Source organism: Macaca fascicularis, chromosome 19 (assembly GCF_037993035.2).
Source record: "Macaca fascicularis isolate 582-1 chromosome 19, T2T-MFA8v1.1".
Lineage (NCBI taxonomy): Eukaryota > Metazoa > Chordata > Mammalia > Primates > Cercopithecidae > Macaca > Macaca fascicularis.
Window position 1 is genome coordinate 22,664,076 of NC_088393.1, and position 16,842 is coordinate 22,680,917.

A 16,842-nucleotide genomic window follows, 5' to 3' on the forward strand; every position below is an offset into this window, starting at 1 on the left:
CTGTATTATTGGGTGTTTTTTGTTCATTTTTCTGCACATTTCATCCTGTTTTTATTATAGTCTTGAAATATAGTTTGAAATTATAAAGTATGATGTCCTTCTGCTTTTTTCTTTTTCTTCAAGATTGCTTTGGCTATTCACAGTTTCTTGTAGTTTCATGTAAATTTTATGATTGTATTTTTCATTACTGTGAAAAAAACCACTGGAATATTGATAAAAAGTTTATTGAATCTAGAGATCACTTTGGATAATATGGTGTTTTAGCGTTTATTCTTTGAATCGATAGAGAAAATGTATTTAAATTTATTTGTGTTTTCTTATTTTTCATTGATAAATCTTTCACTTGAAAAGTTTTTCAGTTCCTCGGTTAAATTTGTCCTCGGATATTTATTATTTTAGTGCTATTTTAAATAAGATTGTTTTCTTCCTCTATTTTATCAGATAGTTTAAGTGTATGGAATCATAACTTGTATGTTAATTTTATATTTTGCTAATTTACTGAGTGTATTTATTAGTTTTAAAAGGTTTTAATGTACTGTTTATGGTTTTTTTATAGAAAGCATTGCATGATCTACAAGCAGCAATGTTTTACTTGTCTTCAATTTCAATGACTTTAAAAATTTTTTGACTAATTTTTCTTCCACATACATCAAGTGCTGTGTTAAAATAGAAGCTTTGACGATGGGCACAATATACTTTTGCGTTTGTGTCTCAATTTGAAGGAGCAAACACCTCAAAGTTTTGATAAACTGGTTTCAGAGGGTAAAAATCTTCCTTTCTTGGGCCCCCAGGGTGATAGAATGCCCTCTGGGTTTGTAGTAGAGCGGGGGGTTGTAGCTTGGTCACAAGGCTGCTGGCTCTGCACTAGGGTCAGCTTATCATAAAGGACTTGGGTAGTTGTAATTCCCATTTTACTTTTGGACACAGTAAATATCCTTCAGGACTTTGCTCAGTAGGATAGATGCTAGGGCAGGTTTCTGCAGTCAGGTCTGCATATGGTGGGCTTTATATTAGGATGTGGATTAGTATGGCTTGTACTGAGTACCAGAGAAGATTTCTGAGGTCACTGTGGGTTTCCACATAGGCAGAACTGGCAATGAACTGTGGCTTAGGAAGCTGGAACTGAGTCATGGAACTGTTATTGGGACCAAGGTCTGCAGGCCTGCCAGCTTGGCTCTAAATGGGTATCTCTCCAGGCTTCTGGAAGACCAAGACCTCTCACAGACTGTAGCTGGGAGAAGTTTGGGATGCTTACAGAGTAAGTTCAAAATTCTCAGTGGGATGGAGTTGGGTGGGACATTTTCTGGTCTGTAGTCAAGAGCAGGGGTCCTGTAGTTTGCCACCTAAATGAAAGCTTGCCTTCTGAAAAGGGTGCTCCTCAATCTTGGGCTCAGCAAAGTTTCACAATTCCCTCCCTGGATCTCAAAGCTCTCTTAAAGGCACTTATTTCCGAGATGGGGTCTCACTGCATAACCCAGGTTGGTCGTAATATTTTGGCCTGAAGCAATTCTCCAACCTTACTGTACCATGTAGCTGTCATTACAGATACTAACCATGATGCCTGGTTCTCTCATTAAGACATTTTTGTCATGGATGACTGACAAACTTTCTTGCTGTTGGGGGTTAAGCAAATAGGGCACCTTTTTCTTTTTGTCTGCTTCTAAGAGTGTAAATGCTTTATATCTGTCTATCTCTTACAATCTTTGTCTTTTTGTGGCTGACATTTCATTTTGCATAACGTTATCAAGATTTATCTTTATAATTGGTAGACTGTTTTCTGGTTTTTGAAAACTGAGTGATATTCCAGTATTTTTATATTTCAAATTGTATTTACTGAATGATTTGGTGACGGAAATTTGCATTGCCTTTACCTGTTAGCTTACAGTAATAATTATTGCTATGTAAATGACTCCTCATATGACCATACATGTTAAAGTATATATATATGGGTTGCATTCTATTTCATTAGTTTAATTTTCATCCTTATACCAGATTGTTTTAATTCTGTAGCTTTGTAACGTCTTTTGAAATCAGGAACTTTAATGCCTGCAGCATTCCTTTATTATTATTATTATTTTAAGATTGATGGGAAATTTATTGCCTTTGGGGTTCGATATACTTTTGGGGTTGCTGTTTCTGTTTCTTCAAAAATACAATGAGAAATTTGAAAAACATTTCATTAAATTTGTAGATTACATTGACCAGGATGAACATCTTTACAATATTAACTATTACAACCTTTACATAAGAGCGTGCTCGAGTGTTTTGTTAAATTCCTATGTGTGTGTATATATATATATATATGGTTTTTTTTTTGTTTTTTGTTTTTTTTTTTTTGAGACGGAGTCTCGCTCTGTCGCCCAGGCTGGAGTGCAGTGGCGCGATCTCGGCTCACTGCAAGCTCTACCTCCCGGGTTCACGCCATTCTCCCGCCTCAGCCTCCGAGTAGCTGGGACTACAGGCGCCCGACACCACGCCCGGCTAGTTTTTTGTATTTTTAGTAGAGACGGGGTTTCACCATGTTAGCCAGGATGGTCTCGATCTCCTGACCTCGTGATCCACCCGCCTCGGCCTCCCAAAGTGCTGGGATTACAGGCTTGAGCCACCGCGCCCGTCCGATGGTTTTTTTTTTTTTTTTTTTTTTTTTTTTTTTTTGAGACCGAGTCTCGCTCTGTCACCCAGGCTGGAGTGCAGTGGCCGGATCTCAGCTCGCTGCAAGCTCTGCCTCCCGGGTTCACGCCATTCTCCTGCCTCAGCCTCCCGAGTAGCTGGGACTACAGGCGCCTGCCACCTCGCCCGGCTAAGTTTTTCTATTTTTAGTAGAGACGGGGTTTCACTGTGTTACCCAGGATGGTCTCGATCTCCTGACCTCGTGATCCGCCCGTCTCGGCCTCCCAAAGTGCTGGGATTACAGGCTTGAGTCACTGCGCCCGGCCTTTTTTTTTTTTTGAGACGGGGTCTTGCTCTATCTCCAGGCTGGAGTGCAGTGGCACGATCTCGGCTCACTGCAACCTCTGCCTCTGGGTTCAAGCGATTCCTTTGCCTCAGCCTCCTGAGTAGCTGGGACTACGGATGTGTGCCACCAAGCCTGGCTAGTTTTTCACATTTTAGTAGAGACAGGGTTTCACTATGTTGGTCAGAATGGTCTTGATCTCCTGACCTCGTGATCCACCTGCCTCGGCCTCCCAAAGTGCTGGGATAACAGACGTGAGCCACCATGCCTCACGTTTTTTTTTTTTTTTTTTTCCAGTTTCTGTCTATTATTGTTGTATACTTGCATTTGAGTTTAGTCATAGAAAATAATTCATAAAATTTCAGTTTTAAAAAATTTGGTAAGACTTCTTTTTTGGCCTAAGAGGTGGTCTATCAAGAAATATGTTGTATGAACTATTGAGAAGGGTGTGTATCCTGATGTTGAGGAGTGCTCTCTATACCTCTGTCAGAAATATTTGTTTTATACCACCTTTAAGTAGTCTGTTTCCTTATTAATATTCTGTTTTGATTTTTTTTAAATTATACTTTAAATTCTGGGGTACATGTGCAGAGCATACAGGTTTGTTACATAGGTATGCACATGCTGTGGTGGTTTGCTGTACCTATCAACCTGTTATCTACATTAGGTATTTTTCCTAATGTTATTCATCCACTAGCCTCCCACCCCACCACAGGCCCCGGTGTGTGATGTTCCCCTTCCTGTGTCCCTGTGTTGTCGTTGTTCAACTCCCACTTATGAGTGAGAACATGCTGTGTTTGGTTTTCTGTTCTTGTGTTAGTTTGCTGAGAATGATGGTTTCCAGCTTTATCCATGTCTCTGCAAAGGACGTGAACTCATCCTTTTTTATGGCTGCATACTGTTGCGTGGTGTGTGTGTGCCACATTTTCTTTATCCAGTCTATTACTAATGGGCATTTGGGTGGGTTCCAAATCTTTGCTATTGTGAATAGTGCCGCAATAAATGTATGTGTGCATGTGTCTTTATAGTAGAATGATTTATAATTTTTTGGGTACCCAGTAATAGAATTGCTGAGTCAAATGGTATTTCTAGTTCTGGATCCTTGAGGAATTGCCACATTGTCTTCCACAATTGCTGAACTAATTTACACTCCAACCAACAGTGTAAAAGCATTCGTACTTCTCCACATCTTCTCGAGCATCTGTTATTTCCTGACTTTTTAATGATCACCATTCTAACTGGGATGAAATGGTATCTCATTGTGGTTTTCATTTGCATTTCTCTAATGACCCGTGATGAGGAGCTTTTTTTCATATGTTTGTTGGCCACACAAATATCTTTTTTTGAGAAGTATCTGTTCATATCCTTTGCCCACTTTTTGATGGTTTTTTTTTTTTTTCTTGTAAATTTGTTTAAGTTCTTTATAGATCCTGGATATTAGCCCTTTGTCAGATGGATATATTGGAAAATTTTTCTCCCATTCTGTAGGTTGCCTGTTCACTCTGATAGTTTCTTTTGCTGTGCAGAAGCTCTTTAGTTTAATTAGGTCCCATTTGTCAATTTGGCTTTTGTTGCCATTGCTTTTGGTGTTTTAGTTATGAAGTCTTTGCCCATGCCTGTGTCCTGAATGGCGTTGTCCAGGTTTTCTTTTAGGGTTTTTATGGTTTGAGGTGTTACATTTAAGTCTGTAATCCATCTTGAGTTAATTTTTCTATAAGGTATAAGGAAGGGGTCCAGTTTCAGGTTTCTGAATATGGCTAGCCAGTTTTTTCAACACGATTTATTAAATAGGGAATTCTTTCCCCATTGCTTGTTTTTTTCAGGTTTGTCAAAGATCAGATGGTTGTAGATGTGTGATGTTATTTCTGAGGCCTCTGTTCTGTTGCATTGATCTGTATATCTGTTTTGATACCAGTACCATACTGTTTTGGTTACTGTAGCCTTGTAATATAGTTTGAAGTCAGGTAGCATGATGCCTCCAGCTTTGTTCTTTTTGCTTAGGATTGTCTTGGCTATATGAGCTTTTTTTCTGGTCCCATATTAAATTCAGTTTTTTCAAAATCTGTGAAGAAAGTTAGTGGTAGCTTGATGGGGATAGCATTGAATCTATAAATCACTTTGGGCAGTATGGCCATTTTCACGATATCAGTTCTTCCTATCCATGAGCATGGAATGGTCTTCCATTTGTTTGTGTCCTCTCTTACTTTCTTGAGCAGTGGTTTGTAGTTGTCCCTGAAGAGGTCCTTCACATCCCTTGGTGGTTGTATTTCTAGGTATTTTATTCTCTTTGTAGCAATTGTGAATGGGAGCTCAGACATGATTTGACTCTCTATTTGACTCAGGCTCTCTCTCTATTATTGGTGTATAGGAATGCTTGTGATTTTTGCACATTGATTTTATATCCTGAGAGTTTGCTGAAGTTGCTTATCAGCTTAAAGAGATTTTGGGCTGAGACAATGGGGTTTTCTAAATATACAATCATGTCATTTGCAAACAGAGAGAATTTGGCTTCCTCTTTTCCTATTTGAATACCCATTATTTCTTTTTCTTGCCTGATTGCCCTCATGAGAACTTCTAATACTATGCTGAATGGGAGTGGTGAGATTTAATTTAACATCCAAGTTAAATTAATCCTCCTCACCACGGATACCCCCCTCACTTAGGTGTCCCTTGTTCACCATCCTCCATGAAATCAATATCCCGCACAAGAGTGCTACTCTCCTCGCTCCGGGCCCATAAATCGTGGGGGTAGCTATAATGAACTGTATCTGGCATCTGGTTCTTTACCTCAGGGCCATATAACTAAGATCGCCCACACGTTCCCCTTAAATAAGACATCTCGATGGATCACGGGTCTATCACCCTATTAACCAGTCACGGGAGCTCTCCATGCATTTGGTATCTTTTATCTCTGGTCTGCACGCGACCCCATCGCAGAAAGCTGGTCCCACCACAACACGTCCCGCAGAACCTGTCTTTGATTCCTAGTCCATGCCATTATTAATCGCACCTACGTTCAATATCCTAGCCCTACATAAGTTTTACAAGGTGTTATTCAATTCATGCTTGTAGGACATACCAATAATTACCATGTAATCCATTTTCAATCACACTGCAAATAACGCAGGAAACTATCAACAACCCCCCCCCCATCTCTGACTTCTTCTCCAAAAATTCACTCTTGCCAAACCCCAAAAACAAAAGCTTTCACACACCTATCCAGAGATCGCGTTTTCATCTTTTAGGTGTGCACAACTTCAACTGCCATTTCCTCAACTAACACAAAATTACTTCACTTTACCCCTCTTAACTTCATCCCACTCCTTCTCTTTCCTACTTCCTTGCTCTCATGCACTTGTTCACTACTAAATATGGGCCCTCATTGTCACAACCCGAAAGACAGCACCTCACAACTATACTTCTCTCCGTGCTTATGTAGCTTAATTCACCTAAAGCAAGACACTGAAAATGTCTAGACGGACTTGCACACCCCATGAGCAAATAGGTTTGGTCCTGGCCTTTCTATTAGCTCTTAGCAAGATTACACATGCAAGCATCCCTGCCCCAGTGAAGACACCCGATAAATCACTACGATCATATGGAGTAAGTATCAAGCACGCACAATGCAGCTCAAGACACTTTGCTCAGCCACACCCCCACGGGAGACAGCAGTGACAAACCTTTAGCAATAAATGAAAGTTTAACTAAGCTATGCTACAATCTAGGGTTGGTCAATTTCGTGCCAGCCACCGCGGCCATACGATTAACCCAAGCTAATAAAAACCGGCGTAAAGGGTGTTTTAGATCTAGTTAAATAAAGCTAAACTCCATCTAAATTGTAAAACCTTAGCTGATGTAAAATAAACTACGAAAGTGGCTTTAAAATTTCTGAACACACAATAGCTAAGACTCAAACTGGGATTAGAGACCCCACTATGCTTAGCCCTAAACTTCAATAGTTAGAACAACAAAAGATTTATGGGTAGAGGTGACAAGCCTACCAAGCCTGGTGATAGCTGGTTATCCAAGATAGAATTTTAGTTCAACCTTAAGTTTACCTGTAGAACTACCCAATCCCCCTGTAAACTTAATTGTTAGTCTAAAGAGGGACAGCTCTTCAGACATCAGGAAAAAACCTTGTATAGAGAGTAAAAAATCTGACCTCCATAGTTGGCCCAAAAGCAGCCATCAATTAAGAAAGCGTTCAAGCTCCACATCAATTATATAAAAATTCCAAACACACCACTAAACTCCTTATTCCACATTGGATTAATCTATCATTTCATAGAAGCAACAATTTTAATATAAGTAACATGAACATTTTCTCCGCCGCATAAGCCTAAATCAGACTGAAAAACTTCACCGATGCTTAACAGCCTAGCACTAACAAACAGAAACAAGTCAGTATTACTCACACTGTTAACCCGACACAGGCATGCTTTAAGGAAAGGTTAAAAAAAGTAAAAGGAACTCAGCAAACTTAACCCCGCCTGTTTACCAAAAACATCACCTCTAGCATTACCAGTATTAGAGGCACTGCCTGCCCGGTGACACATACTCAACGGCCGTGGTACCCTGACGGTGCAAAGGTAGCATAATCACTTGTTCCTTAAATGGGGACTCGCATGAATGGCATCACGAGGGTTCAACTGTCTCTTACTTTCAACCAGTGAAATTGACCTGTCCGTGAAGAGGCGGACATGAAACAATAAGACGAGAAGACCCTATGGAGCTTTAATTTATTAATGCAATCAAACCTATACAAATCCACGGACCCTTACACCACCACACCTGCATTAAAAATTTTGGTTGGGGTGACCTCGGAGCATAACTAAACCTCCGAACAGCCTACGCTAAGACTACACAAGCCAAAGCGAACCAGCACCTGTAATTGACCCAATGACTTGACCAACGGAACAAGTTACCCTAGGGATAACAGCGCAATCCTATTCCAGAGTCCATATCGACAATAGGGTTTATGACCTCGATGTTGGATCAGGACATCCTAATGGTGCAGCAGCTATCAAGGGTTCGTTTGTTCAACGATTAAAGTCCTACGTGATCTGAGTTCAGACCGGAGTAATCCAGGTTGGTTTCTATCTAGTCTATATTTCTCCCTGTACAAAAGGACAAGAGAAATAAGGCCCACTTCATAAAGTGCCTTCATTCCATAGGTGACCTAATCTCAATCTAACAAAATAACACCAACCCAACCCAAAAACAGGGTTTGTTAAGATGGCAGAGCCCGGCAATTGCATAAAACTTAAAACTTGACAATCAGAGGTTCAACTCCTCTTCTTAACACCATGTCAACAACAAATCTCCTACTCCTTATTATATCCGTAATGGCCGCCATAGCATTCCTCACACTCATTGAACGAAAATTTCTGGGCCACATACAACTACGCAAAGGATCAAACACCATTGGCCCCTACGGGTTGCTACAACCTTTTGCTGACGCCATAAAACTATTCACGGAAGAACCCTTAAAACCTTCAACATCTACCACCATTCTCTACATTACCGCACCAGCCTTGGCCTTTTCCATTGCTCTTCTCCTATGAACTCCCCTTCCCATACCCCATCCACTAATTAACTTCAATCTAGGACTTTTATTTATTCTAGCCACATCTAGTCTAACTGTCTACTCCATTTTATGATCAGGATGGGCATCAAACTCAAACTATGCACTAATCGGAGCACTATGAGCTGTCGCCCAAACAATCTCATATGAAGTCACTCTTGCTATTATTCTCTTATCAGTCTTACTAATAAGCGGCTCATTTAATCTTCTCATGCTTATCACAACACAAGAACACCTCTGACTCCTCCTACCATCATGACCCCTAGCCATAATATGATTCACCTCCACATTAGCTGAAACAAACCGAGCTCCTTTCGACCTCATAGAAGGCAAATCGGAACTAGTCTCAGGCTTTAACATTGAATATGCCACAGGCCCATTCACCCTGTTCTTCATGGCTGAGTACATAAATATCATTATAATAAATGCCCTAATAACCACAATCTTCCTAGGCACATTATACTCTATTAATTCCCCAGAACTATTTACAACGTGCTTTACCACCAAAACACTTCTTCTAACCTCATTATTTTTATGAATCCGAACAGCATATCCTCGATTCCGCCATGATCAACTTATACACTTACTATGAAAAATTTTCCTCCCACTTACTCTAGCTCTTCTCATATGATATATCTCAACCCCTGTTGCAATCTCCAGTATTCCTCCGCAAACCTAGAAATATGTCTGACAAAAGAGTTACTTTGATAGAGTAAATGATAGAGGCCCTAATCCTCTTATTTCTAGGATTATAGGTATCGAACCTACCCCTGAGAACCCAAATTTCTCCATGCTACCTACCACACTCCATCCTAAGTAAGGTCAGCTAAATAAGCTATTGGGCCCATAGCCCGAAAATGTTGGTTATACCCTTCCCGTACTAATTAACCCACTAGCCCACCTTTTGTCTACCTCACCATAATCACAGGCACTCTCATTACAACGCTAAGCTCACACTGATTCCTCGCCTGAGCAGGCCTAGAAATAAATATACTAGCTTTCATCCCAATTCTAATAAAAAAAACAAACTCCCGTTCTACAGAAGCCGCTATTAAATATTTCCTAATACAATCCACCGCATCTATAATCCTCATAATAGCAATTATCTCCAACAACCTACTCTCCAGATGCTGAACCACAACGGACAACATCAACCAACTTTCATCTCTAGCCATAACAACAGCCCTAGCCATAAAATTAGGAATAGCCCCCTTCCACTTTTGAATCCCAGAAGTCACCCAAGGGACATCTTTAGTTTCTGGCCTCCTCCTCCTCACATGACAAAAACTAGCTCCCATCTCAATTATATACCAAATACATTCTTCAACCAATACAGATATTCTCCTGACCCTCTCTACTCTATCTGTTATAATAGGCAGCTGAGGAGGCCTTAACCAAACACAACTACGCAAAATCATGGCATATTCTTCAATTACTCACACAGGCTGAATAATAACACTAACCTACAACCCAAATATCACAATCTATTACCTAACCATATACACTATTATGACAACTACAGCATTCCTAACTCTCAACCTAAACTCAAATACCACAACTCTTATACTATCCTGCACTTGAAACAAACTAACCTGACTAATACCATTAATATCAACCACCCTCCTATCCATGGGAGGCTTACCCCCACTAATCTGTTTCCTACCCAAATGAATTACCATTCAAGAACTTACAAAAAGCAATAACTTCATCATCCCCTCCATTATAATTACCATAACCCTACTCAACTTATACTTTTATATACGCCTAATTTATACCACCTCCATAACAATACTCCCTACATCCAACAATACAAAAATAAAATGACAATTCGAAAATAGAAAACCCATACTCCTCATCCCCCCACTCATTATCCTCACCACCCTCCTCTTACCAATTTCTCTACTAACCCTAGTCATCCTCTAGAAATTTAGGTGAAGTAAGACCAAGGACCTTCAAAGCCCTCAGTAAGTTAAACCACGCTTAATTTCTGAAATATATAAGGACTGCAGATTCTACTCCACATCAAATGAATGCAAATCAATTACTTTAATTAAGCTAAGCCCTTACTAGATTAATGGGACTCAAACCCATAAAATTTTAGTTAACAGCTAAATACTCTAACCACTGGCTTTAATCTACTTCTCCCGCCGCAGGGAAAAAAGGCGGGAGAAGCCCCGGCAGAAATTAACTGCTCCCTTGAATTTGCAATTCAACATGAAAATCACCTCGGAGCTGGTAAAAAGAGAACTTTAATCTCTGTCTTTAGGTTTACAGCCTAATGCTTACTCAGCCATTCTACCCCCCTCCCCCACCCATGTTCGCCTACCATTGGCTGTTCTCAACAAACCACAAAGATATTGGAACCCTTTACCTACTGTTCGGCACATGGGCCGGGATCATAGGCACAGCTCGAAGCCTTCTTGTTCGAGCTGAACTGGGTCAACCAGGCAGCCTATTAGGCAACGACCATATCTACAATGTTATCGTTACAGCCCATGCGTTTGTCATAATTCTCTTTATAGTTATACCCATCATAATCGGAGGTTTCGGAAACTGATTAGTACCACTAATAATTGGTGCCCCCGACATGGCTTTCCCCCGCCTAAACAATATGAGTTTTTGACTTCTCCCCCCCTTCCTTTCTACTGTTACTGGCATCTGCGGCAGTAGAAGCCAGTGCTGGGACAGGTTGAAGAGTTTATCCTCCTTTAGCAGGAAATTTCTCCCACCCAGGAGCTTCCGTACATCTAACTATCTTCTCACTTCACCTAGCAGGCATCTCCTCCATCCTAGGGGCTATAAACTTCATTACCACTATTATCAACATAAAAGCCCCTGCAATATCTCAATATCAAACCCCCTTATTCATCTGGTCAGTGTTAATCACAGCCATCCTTTTACTCCTCTCTCTACCAGTACTAGCTGCCGGCATTACTATATTACTAATAGACCATAATCTAAATACCACTTTCTTTGATCCTGCCGGAGGGGGGGGGATCCTATCTTGTATCAACATCTATTCTGATTTTTCGGCCATCCCGAAGTCTATATCCTCATTCTACCTGGATTTGGGATAATCTCTCGTATTGTGACATATTACTCCAGAAAAAAAGAGCCATTTGGCTACATAGGTATAGTTTGAGCTATAATGTCAATCGGGTTTTTAGGCTTTATTGTATGAGCCCATCATATATTTGCAGTAGGAACAGATAGACACACGAGCCTACTTCACTTCCGCCACTATAATTATTGCAATTCCCACTGGCATTAAAGTCTTCAGCTGACTTGCCACGCTTCACGGAGGCAATATCAAATGATCTCCCGCAATACTTTGAGCTCTAGGCTTTATTTTTCTCTTTACCATAGGGGGCTTAACCGGTATCATGTTAGCAAACTCATCATTAGACATTGTACTACACGATACGTACTATGTTGTTGCACACTTTCACTATGTACTATCAATAGGAGCTGTATTTCCTCTCATAGGAGGCTTCATTCATTGATTCCCCTTATTTTCAGGCTATACTCTAGACCAAACTTATGCCAAAGCCCACTTCACCATCATATTTGTAGGTGTAAATTTAACCTTCCCACAACATTTCCTCGCCTTATCCGGAATACCCCGACGCTACTCTGACTACCCCGATGCCTATACCAGATGAAATATCTCATCCATAGGCTCCTTCATTTCCCTAGTAGCAGTAATACTAATAATCTACATAACCTGAGAAGCTTTCACCTCAAAATGTAAAGTCTCATTAATTGAAGAGCCTCTACCAACCTAGAGTGACTGCATGGTTGCCCTCCACCCTACCATACATTTGAAGAACCAACCTACATTAAACTAAACGAAAAAGGAAAGAATTGAACCTCCTAAAACTGGTTTCAAGCCAGCCCTGTGACCTCCACAACTTTTTCAATAAGATATTAGAAAAACTATTTCATAGCTTTGTCAAAGCTAAATCATAGGTTAAACCCTATATATCTTATATGGCTCACTCAGTTCAACTAGGCCTACAAGATGCTATATCCCCTATCATAGAAGAATTAATTGCTTTTCATGACCACACTTTTATAATTGTATCCTTAATTAGCTTTCTAGTCCTATATGCCCTGTCTTCAGCTCTCACAACAAAACTAACCAACACCAATATCACGGACGCCCAAGAAATAGAAACCAATTTGAACCATCTTACCCGCAATCATTTTAATCTTAATTGCTCTTCCATCCCTGCACATCCTATATCTAACAGACGAGATCAACAACCCCTCTTTTACTATTAAATCAATTGGACACCAATGATACTGAACCTACGAATACACAGATTACGGAGGATTAATCTTTAACTCTTATATACTCCCCCCATTGTTCTTAAACCCAAGAGACCTTCGACTTCTAGAAGTTGACAACCGAGTAGTTCTCCCAAATGAAGCCCCTGTCCGAATAATAATTACATCTCAAGACGTCCTACACTCATGAACAATTCCTACTCTAGGCCTAAAAACAGATGCAGTTCCTGGACGCCTGAATCAAACCACGTTCACCGCTACACGACCAGGTGTATACTACGGACAATGCTCAGAAATCTGCGGTGCTAACCACAGCTTCATACCCATTGTCACAGAATTGATTCCACTAAAAATTTTTGAGATAGGGCCTGTATTTACCCTATAGACCCCCCCCCCACATCTCACTCCATAACTCTCTGCAAAATATTCTTATAATACACTGTACAGCTATCCTAGCATTAACCTTTTAAGTTAAAGATCGAGAGAAATACCCTGTCTGCAGTGAAATGCCTCAACTAGATACATCCGTATGGTTTACTATCATCATAACTATACTCCCCACACTATTTCTTATTATACAATTAAAACTACTAAACACAAACTACTACCCACCTCCCCTACAAAAGAATCCCAATACACAAACCTACAATAACCCCTGACAATTGAAATGAACGAAAATCTATTTGCCCCATTTACCTCTCCAACAATCCTAGGCCAACCTGCTGCAGTACTCATCATTTTACTCCCCGCGCTACTATTTCCAACCTCCAAACACCTTATTAATAATTGACTAATTACCATCCAACAAAACCTAATCCAACTAACCCTAAAACAAATAATAATATCCCATAATACCAAAGGACAAACCTGGTCCCTAATACTAACATCTTTAATTATTTTTATCTCAATAACCAATCTTCTCGGACTTCTACCCTACTCCTTTACAGTCACCACCCAACTATCTATAAACCTAGCCATAGCAATTCCCCTATGAGCAGGGACAGTAATCATAGGCCTTCACTTCAAAACTAAAAGCTCTCTGGCCCACTTCCTACCACAAGGCACACCCACTCCCCTTATTCCTATACTAGTAATTATTGAAACAATCAGTCTATTCATGCAACCAGTTGCCCTAGCCGTACGCTTAACCGCCAGTATCACAGCTGGCCATCTACTAATGCACCTAATAGGAAGTGCTGCACTAACATTATCAACCATCAACCTCCCTATCACCTCACTAATCTATGCACTTCTAGTACTATTGACCATTCTAGAAATCGCAGTGGCCCTAATCCAAGCCTATGTCTTCACACTATTAATCATCCTTTATCTACGTGAATAACACTTAATGACCCACCAATCTCATGCCTATCACATAGTTAAACCTAGCCCCTGACCACTAACAGGGGCTCTCTCAGCCCTGTTAACAACATCAGGCTTAATTATATGATTTCACTTTTACTCCACCACTCTACTAATGCTAGGCCTACTAACCAACGTGTTAGCCATATACCAATGATGGCGTGACATTATTCGAGAAAGCACCTACCAAGGCCACCACACAATACCTGTCCAAAAAAGCCTTCGTTATGGAATAGTCCTTTTTATCATCTCAGAAATCCTCTTCTTCACCGGTTTCTTCTGAGCATTCTACCACTCGAGCCTTGCTCCCACCCCACACCTAGTAGGACACTGACCACCAACAGGAATTACTACCCTAAATCCCCTAGAAATGCCCCTTTTAAACACCTCCGTACTACTTGCATCAGGAGTTACAATCACCTGGGCCCACCACAGCCTAATAGAAAGTAATCGAAAACAAACAATCCAAGCTTTACTCACTACAATCCTACTAGGCATCTACTTCACCCTACTACAAATTTCAGAGTACTTTGAAGCGCCCTTCACTATTTCCGATGGCATCTATGGCTCAGCATTCTTTATCACCACAGGCTTCCACGGACTTCACGTCATCATCGGATCTACATTCCTTATTACCTGCCTTATCTGTCAACTATTATACCACTTCACATCAAACCACCATTTTGGATTCGAAGCCGCTGCTTGATATTGACACTTTGTAGATGTGGTCTGATTATTCCTTTATATCTCTATCTACTGATAAGGATCCTACTCTTTTAGTATAATTAGTACAGTTGACTTCCAATCAACTAGTTTCGATACTATTCGAAAAAGAGTAATTAACCTAGCATTAGCACTGACAATTAATACCCTTCTGACCCTCCTACTAATAATTATCATATTCTGACTACCCCAGCTGAACTCTTATGCAGAAAAAACCGATCCTTACGAATGTGGCTTTGACCCACTAAACCCTGCCCGCATTCCCTTCTCCATAAAATTTTTCTTAGTCGCCATTACCTTCCTACTATTTGACCTAGAAATTGCCCTACTACTACCCCTACCATGAGCTCTCCAAACAACAGATCTTCCAACCATGCTTAAATCATCAGTTACACTAATTATTGTCCTAACCCTAAGCCTAGCCTACGAATGAACTCAAAAAGGACTGGATTGAACTGAATTGGTAAGTAGTTTAAACAAAACAAATGATTTCGACTCATTAGATTATGATAACCATACTAACCAAATGCCTTTCATCTATATAAGTGTTACACTAGCATTTATAATCTCACTCCTAGGTATGTTAACCTATCGCTCACATCTAATATCCTCCCTATTATGCCTAGAAGGAATATTATCATCACTGTTTATTATAAGTACTCTTATAGCTTTAGACATGCACTCCTTACTAGCTAACATTATACCCATCGCCCTACTAGTATTTGCTGCTTGCGAAGCAGCAGTCGGTCTTGCCCTACTAATCTCAATCTCTAACACATATGGTCTAGACTATATCCACAACCTAAATTTACTTCATTGTTAAAAATAGTTATCCCCACAATTATACTACTACCAACAACGTGATTTTCCAAAAATAGCATAATCTGAATTAACCTTACCGTACATAGCCTAACCATCAGTATTATCCCCTTATTATTTTTCAACCAAACCAGCAACAATCTCCTCAACTACTCAATCCATTTATCTTCCGACCCTCTAACGACACCTCTCCTAATATTAACTGCCTGACTCCTGCCCCTTATAATTACAGCAAGCCAATATCACTTACATAATGAATCCCCCTCACGAAAAAATTCTCTCTCTCCATGTTAATTTTCCTACAAATCTCTCTAATTCTAACATTCATAGCCACAGAACTATTCATATTTTATATTCCATTCGAAACCAGTCTCATTCCTACCCTAATCATCATCATCCGATGAGGCAGCCAAGCAGAACGCCTTAACGCAGGCACATATTTCCTATTCTATACACTAACTGGCTCTCTCCCCCTACTCATTATGTTAATCTATACCTATAATAGTTTGGGTTCACTAAACATCATGCTACTCACGCTCATGGCTCAAAAACTAACAACCACTTGATCCCACAATCTTTTGACTAGCATGCATAATAGCCTTCATAGTAAAAATACCCCTGTACGGCTTACACTTATGACTCCCCAAAGCCCATGTTGAAGCCCCCATTGCTGGATCAATAGTCCTTGCCGCAGTACTCCTAAAACTAGGTGGCTACGGCATGATACGACTCACCTCTATCCTTAACCCTACAACAGAACATATAACCTACCCCTTCCTTATACTATCCCTATGGGGCATAATCATAACAAGCTCTACCTGTCTTCGACAGACAGACCTAAAATCACTCATCGCATACTCCTCCATAAGCCACATAGCCCTAGTAATCATAGCCTCCCTCATTCAAACCCCCTGAAGCTTCATTGGTGCAACTGTTCTTATAATCACCCACGGACTCACCTCATCCATATTATTTTGCCTAGCAAACTCAAACTATGAACGAACTCACAGCCGCATTATACTACTTTCCCGAGGACTCCAAATACTATTTCCATTAATAACGTTTTGATGATTTGCAGCAAACCTTACCAACATCGCCGTATCCCCTACTA

General features: G+C 40.3%; 1 pseudogene; it reads left to right on the forward strand.

Annotated features, from left to right (window-relative positions):
* LOC135964402 (uncharacterized) overlaps positions 1 to 16,842 on the forward strand; it is a 49,435-nt pseudogene that overhangs the window by 20,480 nt on the left and 12,113 nt on the right.